The following is a 9,845-nucleotide window of genomic DNA, read 5'->3' on the forward strand; positions in this document are numbered from 1 at the left end:
TGCTCCGATTTATGGGATTTGTATGGAGGATGCAGCTTTTCTTAGCTCGTTGTCTTCACAATATAATGGAGAGTGTGTAAAATTTGGGTAGCAATTGAATCAATACATCAAATCATTTTTCAAGGTTTGATTGAATATACCCAGAAAAGTTACAAGTACAGTGGAAATCCAATAAAGGTGTGACAAGATTGATAGGAAGGTATTTGAATTCCTGAGGTAAATTCCTTTGTGAAACCCATGAATAGTTTTTGCTTCTTTAGAAACAGATATCTAACTCATGGTTTTGATCGAAAGTATTAATTCTTGAAATTGTTTTTGGATATATACTTTGTGTAGCTTCCTCAATTCATCTAAATTCTCTACTTCATTTGAGGAAGATAGGGAAGGGGTGAATTGAAAATGAAAAAGTCGTGGAATTGTCTTTTGGTCAAGTACCATTTTAGTCGATAAGCACTTTGGTCCACTCACTCTCAAATCTTTAAAATTAATCTCTATATTTTCAATAAATTTTGAAATTACTCTTTATTATTACTTCGAAGTTAATTTTTATAATCTTCAATCGGAAAGCCCATATGTGTACATTTTCAAAGTTCATCTAGCGTGATTGCAAAGTTATCACAAACTAATGGTAGATTTATTTTAAGATTTGGGATCTTTTTAAATATAAAAAAAATACTTAAATATTTACACTTGTAAAAAGTTCCAAAAGCATAAATATTCAAGTATTTTGGAATTTTTTGCTATAAAGTATAAATATTTTTAAGAATTTTTCTATTTATATGAGTTTTATTAAAATGTTTATTAAAATTAGGAGGATTAAACATTTGAAAGTATAGACAAAATTTGTACTAAAACCATCATCTTGCATGTTTGGAGGGGAATCACAGATTTGCATGGGTGGATATTTGTAGTTGCTCTTTTATTTTACGATAGTGTGAAATATCTAAGTATGTTGAAATGTTGGGGGCATTGAGAGACATTTATTTAGTTTTGGATGCCTTTTTGTAATATAGGTTTATTAATATACTTAAAGGCTGACAAGAAGACTGATAAATTTTAAAAATTCATTTGTATATATGACAAAAAGGTTTTCAATTAGAGAAACACTAAAAAAAACTAATGATTCATTAATTAATAATTAATTAATGTCAAAAATACCTCCGAATGCTACAAATTACACATTTCTTACAAAGTACAAGATGTTTGAATGATAAAAAACACTAAATTCTATTTAAATAGAGATTCTTTAAATTTGACAAAATAAGTTTAAAAAATTAGGCACATAACTTAGATTTATTACTTTTACAAAAATGACAAAAAAAATAAGCTTGACCCATGTGATACACTTGATATATTTGTACCCTTGATATAGTTGATACATTACTGATATATACTTGATGTACTACTGATATATATTTGATACACTACTAGTATATACCTGATACACTACTGATACACACGATTACACTATTGATATACACTTGATAAACTTGATATACTATCGTTAAATGGTTGAAGATGACTAATTATTTAAGTCTTTTAAATTTATGGGCATTTAAGTAAATAAACTTGTGGAAATTTTGTAATTAAATTGATCTTTATTTAATTAGGGCTCCTTCATATATCACCTTAAATTGAAAAGGAGAAGGTTGCTGCACAAAGAGGAGAGAGAAAATTGTAGAGGAACTTATCGCAACAACAATTGGTGATCGGCGAGTGACGTGGCAGGCAATTGATGGTATGATGAAGGCAGGCAACTCCACAAATTGTGATGACATCTCAGAACCATCCATGCTTAGATCTGGTTGCTAATCTGTCTCCAAACATTACCACCTTTACCCACAATCGTCATTGTCGCGTTCAACCTCTCATTCTAGTCCGCCATTGTCGTTGTCACTGGTCTACCACCTTATGAAGCACCATTGCAAGTTAGTCATTGTGGGTTATTGACAACGCGACTACAAAGCTAATCTTAATAATTTGCCATACTTGCAACATTTGAAAAGTTGAAATCATGTTTGCTTGATTTGCCACTCAATACAATTCCCCATAAAAATACTTACCTTTCTTCAAGTAGCTTGGAATAAGGTGTAACTTCAACCAAATATACTATACTTACACAAAAATGCACAGTATATATATGTGTTTCACATCGGCGAGAGGAAAGTCTGGATGAACGTTAGGGCGACTTATTTGTTGCGAAGGGGATCCAAGTGATCTGTTTAGGTTGTGCTCTGGTTATCTTGGGGGTTTGATATTTCATCTGGGTGTTTTGAGATAGACGAAGAAGGCATTAATAGGTATCTCGAAAAGCTAAAATTATCGGAAGAAGGAGTTGTCGTGGACATTGAAGATGATGACATCGATAATGTTAACAAAAGATTGAAGACAACCTTGGCATGCAAAGTTCAAAGACAAAAGATCATACACGCTGAGACGTTCCAAATCTTAATGCCAAAGATCTGGAATCTTGAGGAACGTGTTAGATTGGAGAACGTAGGAAGGAACTTGTATGTTTGCTACTTCGATTTGGAAAGAGACATGAAAGGGATTTTGGACAATGGATCGTGGTTCTTCGATAAAGCTCTGTTATTATTTGAGGATTTAAAAGGCAATAGCAGTATAACCAGCCTTAGAGTAAGGTATGCTTCCTTTTGGATACATTTCCATAACCTACCTATTGTAGGTTTCACAAGGAAAATGGCTATGATTATGGGGAATATGGTGGGTGAGTTCGAGAAAGCTCATATTGAAGAAAAAGCAAGATGTTGGGGTAGATTGTTGCGTGTACGGGTGAAAATAGATATTCTCAAACCATTAAGAAGACTGGTCAAGGTTCGCATGGGTCCATGGCTGAGGAAACAGTAATACCAATTTCGTATGAAAAAAATGGGTGATTTCTGTTATGGATGTGGACTGATTGGCCATATCATAAAAGAGTGTGAAACCCATTATGGTGTTCAGAGAGGAGGATCTCCAATATAGCTCTTTGTTGTGATTCAATGGTTTGAGTAGAGGTAGTGGAAAAAGGGCAGAAGGAAAAGAAATAGGAAGGATCAAAGAAAAGTAGAAGACAACACCAATCTTCTCCCAAAAGGAAGGATTTATAGAAAAAGTTAGTAGAGGAGTGGGGAATTGAGATGCTTTTCAGGCGAAAAAATTTCAGTCGGCGATAAAAATGGTGGCTAGAAGTTGCAGTGACGGAACGGACCAATTCGGGGGAGATAAGATCAACGATGATGATGGTACAATCCAAAGGTCGGAATTGGCTAAAAAAACGATAAGCAGAATAGCAAAAGGAGAACAGTTGACTCGGATGAATGGTGACGAAAGGAGACAAGTATGGCTAAAGGGCAAGATGGAAAAGAAAAGGCTGACATGCACATGATGAAATCCAATGTTCAGGAGTGACCGTTGAACCAAAATTAATAGAAAAAATAGGGACTGTTGGACTTATGAGCTTTAATCCAATTACCATGGGCCCCGAGCAGGAAGTAAGGTTGGGCTTGTAGTCTGGGAAGAAAATGATAAAAAGCAAGGGAATGAGCTTTTTTGGGACGAAGAAAAATATGAAGGTTTTAACCTGTCAAAAGGAGGAACTTTTATTAAAGACATAAATGAGTCTCAAAAGGATAATAATGATTTGAAATCAAGGGATTTAGCAAAGTCTTAGAAACGGAGAGCTTAGAAAGTGGACTCAGAAAATCAAGACAAAATGGGACCTCTATCGGGATAGAAACATGATGTTGACTCTTATGAATTTCTTCATGATCAAAAGAAGATTTGCATAGAGGAGAGTTTTAATCTCTTGCTATCGGCGAAGGCCATGGAGCAGCTGCGCCGATCGCCATGAAAACACTATGTTGGAATGTTCGTGGAGTGAGGAACCCACGAGCATTCCATAATCTTAAACAAGTGGACAACCAAAAACCATCGCCTGTTTTCCTCTCCGAGACTAGACTAAGTAGGGATTTGATGAGAAGTTCAGTGATTTGGATATTGAAGGGTGTTTTAGCATTCCTTGCAAAGGCAAAAGTGGTGGATTGGCTCTATACTGGTCAAATAAAGTTACTGTTGAGGTTTTATCGGCTTCTATGAGTCACATTGATATTTTGGTGTTGGATGGAAGTAGAAGATAGAGATTTACAGGGATGTATGGCAATCCGATTACAAACTTAAGGAAAGACATGTGGAAACTGTTGAGGTGCCTTATAAAGTTTAGAAATTTTCTGTGGTTGATTGGAGGAGACTTTAATGAAATTACCTCTTTTGCTGAAAAATAGGGGAGCTATTGGAGAAACGAGTCTTAAATGAATAAGTTCTATGAAGCCCACGATTTTTGTCAATTGCAAGATTTGGGTTTTGAGGGTGACAGATTTACTTGGACTAATTGAAATTAGATGGAAATCTCATTCGGGAGAGACTCAATCGTTTCGATGCTAACTCTGAATTTTTGGCTCTTTTTTCATATATGAGGGTAACCCATTTTGGATTTCCTGAAGAAAGGGCAAGATGTGAAAGAAAATGCCTATTGTTGCTTGGGAAGACAAAGAAAGGTATGTAAAAATGGATAGTGTGAGATATCATCCATCTAGATTTGAAGAATGGTGGACTAAGATTGAGGGTTGCAGAGACATCATCAAAGAAGTTTGGCAAGGCAATCCTATTTCAAGTGTTAGGAGCTTCAAAGTGAAAGTGGATCAATGTATAAAAAGAATGAAGAGTTGGGATAAAGCTAGGTTTGGTGGTTCTTTGAAAGAGGCGATTGTAAAAAATGAAGAGGATGTTAAGGCTCTTTATCGGGGGTTGGAGCCGAATTGGAGAGAAAAAGTCACTAAAGCAGAAAAGAATCTGTAGGTGCTGCATGATGAGGAAGAAAGAAATTGGAGAGCCAGAGATAAGGAAGATTGACTTCTTCGGGTGATCGCAATATTAAATGGTTCTATCAAAGAGCTTCATATTGGAGAAAGAAGAACTTGATTGGTGGAATCATGGATGATAATGACCAGTGGATTGAGGACGATAAGGCCAATGAGACGACTACTATAAACTTCTTTTAGGCCTTATTTTCTACCTTGAACCCATGAACTAAAAAGAGGAGGATAGTTGAGTACATCCCGCATAAAGTGATTGAAATGATAATGAGTCTCTGATGAAAAGTTTTAGTAGATCAGAGATGGAGAGAGCCCTTAAAGGTATGAATACTACTAAAGCTCAAGGGCAAGCTCTTTTCCACAAAAAATATTGAGATATTGTGGGAGATGAAATGGTGAACATTTGTTTAAGTATGCTAAATCGTCAAGTGGATATTGGGGAAGTCAACTTTACCTTTTTCTCTCTCATTCCTAATATCAAGGCTCCCCAAAAGAATGACCAATTTCCACCTTATTAGCTTGTGTAATGTGATCTATAAATTAGTAACAAAGACTCTGACTAATAGACTGAAAGGTGTGTTTAACGAAATCATCCATCCTTCTCAGTTGGCCTTTGTTCCTGGTCGGATATTGCTCTTATCGAGTATGAATGCTTCCATGCTATCAATAGCAAAAGGACAGGGAAAGTGGGCTGAATGGCACTAAAAACTGACATTAGTAAAGCTTATGATAGAGTCGAGTGGAGCTATTTGCATAAGGTGATGAAAAATTAGGCTTCGACCCAAGATGGGAAAATTTGGTTAAGTTGTAATGAATCAGTTAGTTTTGTTGTGCTGGCGAACGGGGTTCCGAGGAAGGTGTTCAAGCCGTCCAGAGGTCTCAGACAAGGTGATCCGCTATCTCCTTATCTATTTATCCTTTGCGTTGAGGGTCCTTCTACCCGCCTTATCAGGGAAGAATCTCTCTAGGTTAAAATTTTCTAGATTTTCTCCTATTATAATACATCTTTTCTTTGTAGATGATGGTCTTTTCTTTTTCAAAAATTTAGAGAAAGAATGTCAAAAAAAAAAAAAAAATGAAGGAGATCTTTGAAGATGATGAGAATGCGTCAAGCCACACCATTAATAGAAACAAATCCATGTTTATCGCCAAGAAGAAAATGTTTCTCTTGGAAAAAGAAAGACTCTAGAGAGTTGACTTAGAGTTCTGGCTGTAAGGTCCTTTGGGTCTTATTACGCCTTCCCTCTCAGAATTCTAGAGATAAAGACCAGGCTTTTAGAGTGGTCAAGGAGAAGGTGTGAAAAGTTGTTTAGATCTAGAAAAGGAAGTTGTTCTCAGATGGTGAGAAAGAAGTCTTGTTAAAAGTCATGGTCCAAGCTATCCCTAGTTATATGACGAGTTGTTTTAAGCTTCCAGATAGCCTCTTGCAGATTTAAATAATATGTGTTCTCGTTTTTTTGTGGGGTACATCCGCAGATAAGAAGAAAGTTTATTGGAGAAGCTGGAAAAAGATGGTGTGAGCAAGGATCTTGGGGGAATGGGTTATCGAGAATTCAAGATTTTTAATCAAGCTATGTTGGCCAAACTTTGTTGGAGAATCATTAAAAATTCATAGTCTTATGGTGAGAGTGCTGAAGGGCAAATATTTAATAAGAGTGTTTTCATGAGTGCAAATCTTAGTCACAATCCTTCGTACACTGGAAAAATATTATTTGGGGGAGGGATTTGTTTTCTCGTGGTGTTAGATGGAGAGTTGGTAATGGAATGAACATTTCTATCAAGAACGACCCTTGAATCCCAAATGATAAGAAATTCAAACCAAGTTGGGTGCCTAATAGAGCCAAGGAGTTGTTTGTGTCCTTGCTTATTAAGGAAAAAAGAAATTGGGATGAGAACCTTATTAGAGAGATTTCCTCCCTCATGATGCGAATGAAATTCTGAGGATCCCCTTAGATAGGAGGAAGATCGATGATGAGACGTTTTGGAGCTTCGACAAGAAAGGAGTTTTCTTTATCAAGAGAGCGTATCATCTTGGGGTTCAACTCGACTTATTTTCCAGGCCTTCTTCCTCAAACTGGATAGAGGCTTCAAAGTCTTGGAAAAATTTGTGGAAAACGAGGGTCAAACCAAAAATTAAAATCACCGGTTGGAGGACTTTTAACGATTTAATCCCTACCATACATAATCTTCACTCTAAAGGAATTCATGCTAATTCTCTGTGTTATTTGTGTTATTTGTGCAGGTCGCATCAGGAGACTACAAGCCATGTAATAGGGAGTGTAATTTTTCTAGGAAAATTTGGAATATTTTTCTTCCATCTTATGTTGCTTCTTTTGATGTCGGCAGAGGCGTTTGGATGCCTTTGGATTATTGAAATTTGTTGAGGTCGTTGTACTATGGTGCTCGTGGAATTTGCAAAACAAGGTGTGTTTCAAAAAGGGAAGTGTGAACCTTTCCTCCCTCAAGTTAAAAATTGAGCCTCATCTTCTTGAAGTTGATGGGACATATGTCATTCCAAAGCTGGATTCTTTCGATGCCCCTTCCATCCCACCTCCTCCTTCAAGTTGGATGTCGTCAGGCGTGGTAAGTGAAAACTAATGTGGATGCTTGGTTGAATGCGAAAGGTAGAGATGGTCTCGAATAGATTGTTCGCGATCACTTGAGTCGTGCTCTTCTTGGTGGCTGCAAATTCAAGAAACAATGTTGGAGTGCTTGCGTGCTTGAAGTTGAAGCCCTTTTGAAGGGCCTTATTGCAATTGGCAAAGAATGTGTGGGTTACTAACCCACACATTGAGGTTGAGTCTGACTTTTTTGAGATTGTCAAACTTCTTAACTGAGAGGATCGTTCTTTTGTGGAGGTTGAAATTGTTATTGAGGACATTTTTTTTGGTTAAAAAATTTGTTAATGTTGAGAGTTTTTGTCATATTCCTCGAGAGGAAAACAAAGGCGTCCATGCTTTTGCGACTTTGGCCTTCTCTCAAGGTTCTTCTTTGGTTTGGAAAGATGCTTTTCTAGAATGTATTTTTCTTCTCATTCTTGATGAAATGACTAGGGAGTAGTTGAGTTTGTTGTTTGCTTCTACTTATGCCTCAAAAAAGAGAAAAATAGAAATACACAATATTTGAAGAAATTGAATAGCCAATTTCAACATAATTAACCACAACACAAATACCAGCATATTATATAAATAAACAAATAAATTGTATTTGAGCAATAAAGAAATAACCCAACAAATTGTTGACTGTTAATGAACGATTTTAATAACAATATTATTTAAAACATCCATGACAAATTTACATGTTGTTTTGTAGATGAATATATATGGCAAAGGAAAATTTTGAATATAAACTAGCCAAACTCATTAGTGTAACCTAAAGTTTAAATGATTATATGTTACAATCAAATTTAGGTATCTGTTGAGTATTGGTGTGACCAGATTAAAGTAGCCTTTCCAATTTAGATAAACAGATATAGAATGGTTAATACATTACTATGCTTTTTTTTACAAGTTTTTTATGATGTCACTGACCCCATCAAAAAAACAAAAGATTAAACACACCAATGGTGGAGATAACGGGTTTGGTAATCATTTAGGCTCCATTAGTAATCATTTTTGTTTTTTATTTTTGCTTTTGAAAATTAAATCTATAGACACTACTTTCACTTTCAAATTTCTTTCTTTGTTATCTATTATTCATCAATGGTTTAAAATACCAAGCCAAATTTTGATAACTAAAAAAAGTAGCTTTGAAAAAGTTGTTTTTGTTTTTTGAATTTCGTTAAGAATTCAACCAATAAAATTAACAAATATGCAAATCATCGTAAGTAATGTGGATGAAATAGACTTAATTTTAAAAAACAAACAAAAAATCAAATAGTTACCAAATAGGGCCTTAGTTTTTGGTTTTTTGTTTTTGAAAATTAAGCCTATAAACACTACTTACACTTTAAAATTTCTTCATTTGTTATATACTTTTTACCAACGGTTTAAAAAACCAAGCCAATTTTGAAAAACTAAAAAAATAGCTTTTAAAAACTTGTTTTTGTCTTTTAAATTTGACTAAATAATCAATTATTATACTTAAAAAAATATGTAAATTATTGTAAGAAATAAAAAGAAAATATACTTAATTTTTAAAAACCAAATATAAAAAACAAAGATAAACGGTCTTAATTTATAATTTCCTTTCACTAGAGATTTTCGACTAGACGCCTAGAATTCAGATTCTTTGAAAGTTCACCAAAACACCAACGCTGAAAACTACAACTTCCATAGTCGGAAAAATATACCTTGCAAATTGGACATCAAAGTCGCGCAACAATGGCTACAATGGTTGCAAAGCGCCCATTGAGTTCCTTGTTTTAAAAAACCATATATAAAAAATGCAATAAAAAATTAAACAATTATTTTAAAGATAAACGACTGAAAATATTTTCAAACAATAGTAAAATGTCACTATCTACTAGTGATAGATAGCGATAGACCCTCATAGACATCTATTACTAGACTATAAACTGCGATAGACATCTATTGATAAATTTTTATCGCGATCTTTTGAGGTTAACTTTGCTAGATAGTAATATTTTGCTATATTTATAAATATTTTATTTAGATTTCTAAATTTAAAAACACCTCTAAAAGATTTCAATGCAAAAAATAGAATCAGTAGGAAAAGGATAAAAAAAAATTGAAAAACTTGAATAAAATAAGATTTGAAATTAAAAAAAAAAAAAAAAAAAAAAGAAGAAGAAGAAGAAGAAGAAGAAGAAGAAGAAGAAGAAGAAGAATACATCCAATTTTTTAATTTCAAAATAGTGGGGAGATAATTTAGCAGACAATCAAGATATATCCAAAAATCAAGAGCGATTGGCTATAATTTTGAAAAAAATTGATTCTTACCCTATATCCAAATGAAATCTAGAATGTTGTTATACACTCCAATTTTTCCCGTGGATCAAAATTCAATTCT

At 34.4% G+C, this 9,845-nt stretch overlaps 2 long non-coding RNA genes across 2 annotated transcripts; one reads left to right on the plus strand and one right to left on the minus strand.

Annotated features, from left to right (window-relative positions):
- Nucleotides 1–1,578: 1,578 nt before the first annotated feature.
- LOC120076737 lies at nucleotides 1,579–2,204 on the minus strand. The gene is made up of 2 exons (XR_005481630.1): nucleotides 2,064–2,204; nucleotides 1,579–1,908 (listed from the first exon to the last, which is right to left on the minus strand). It is a non-coding gene; the product is annotated as an uncharacterized LOC120076737 (long non-coding RNA).
- A 3,433-nt stretch (nucleotides 2,205–5,637) lies between these two features.
- LOC120076735 lies at nucleotides 5,638–7,840 on the plus strand. The gene is made up of 2 exons (XR_005481629.1): nucleotides 5,638–5,762; nucleotides 6,351–7,840. It is a non-coding gene; the product is annotated as an uncharacterized LOC120076735 (long non-coding RNA).
- The last annotated feature ends 2,005 nt before the right edge of the window (nucleotides 7,841–9,845 follow it).

The sequence above is a fragment of the Benincasa hispida genome, chromosome 4 (genome assembly GCF_009727055.1).
Source record: "Benincasa hispida cultivar B227 chromosome 4, ASM972705v1, whole genome shotgun sequence".
Taxonomy (NCBI): Eukaryota; Viridiplantae; Streptophyta; class Magnoliopsida; order Cucurbitales; family Cucurbitaceae; genus Benincasa; species Benincasa hispida.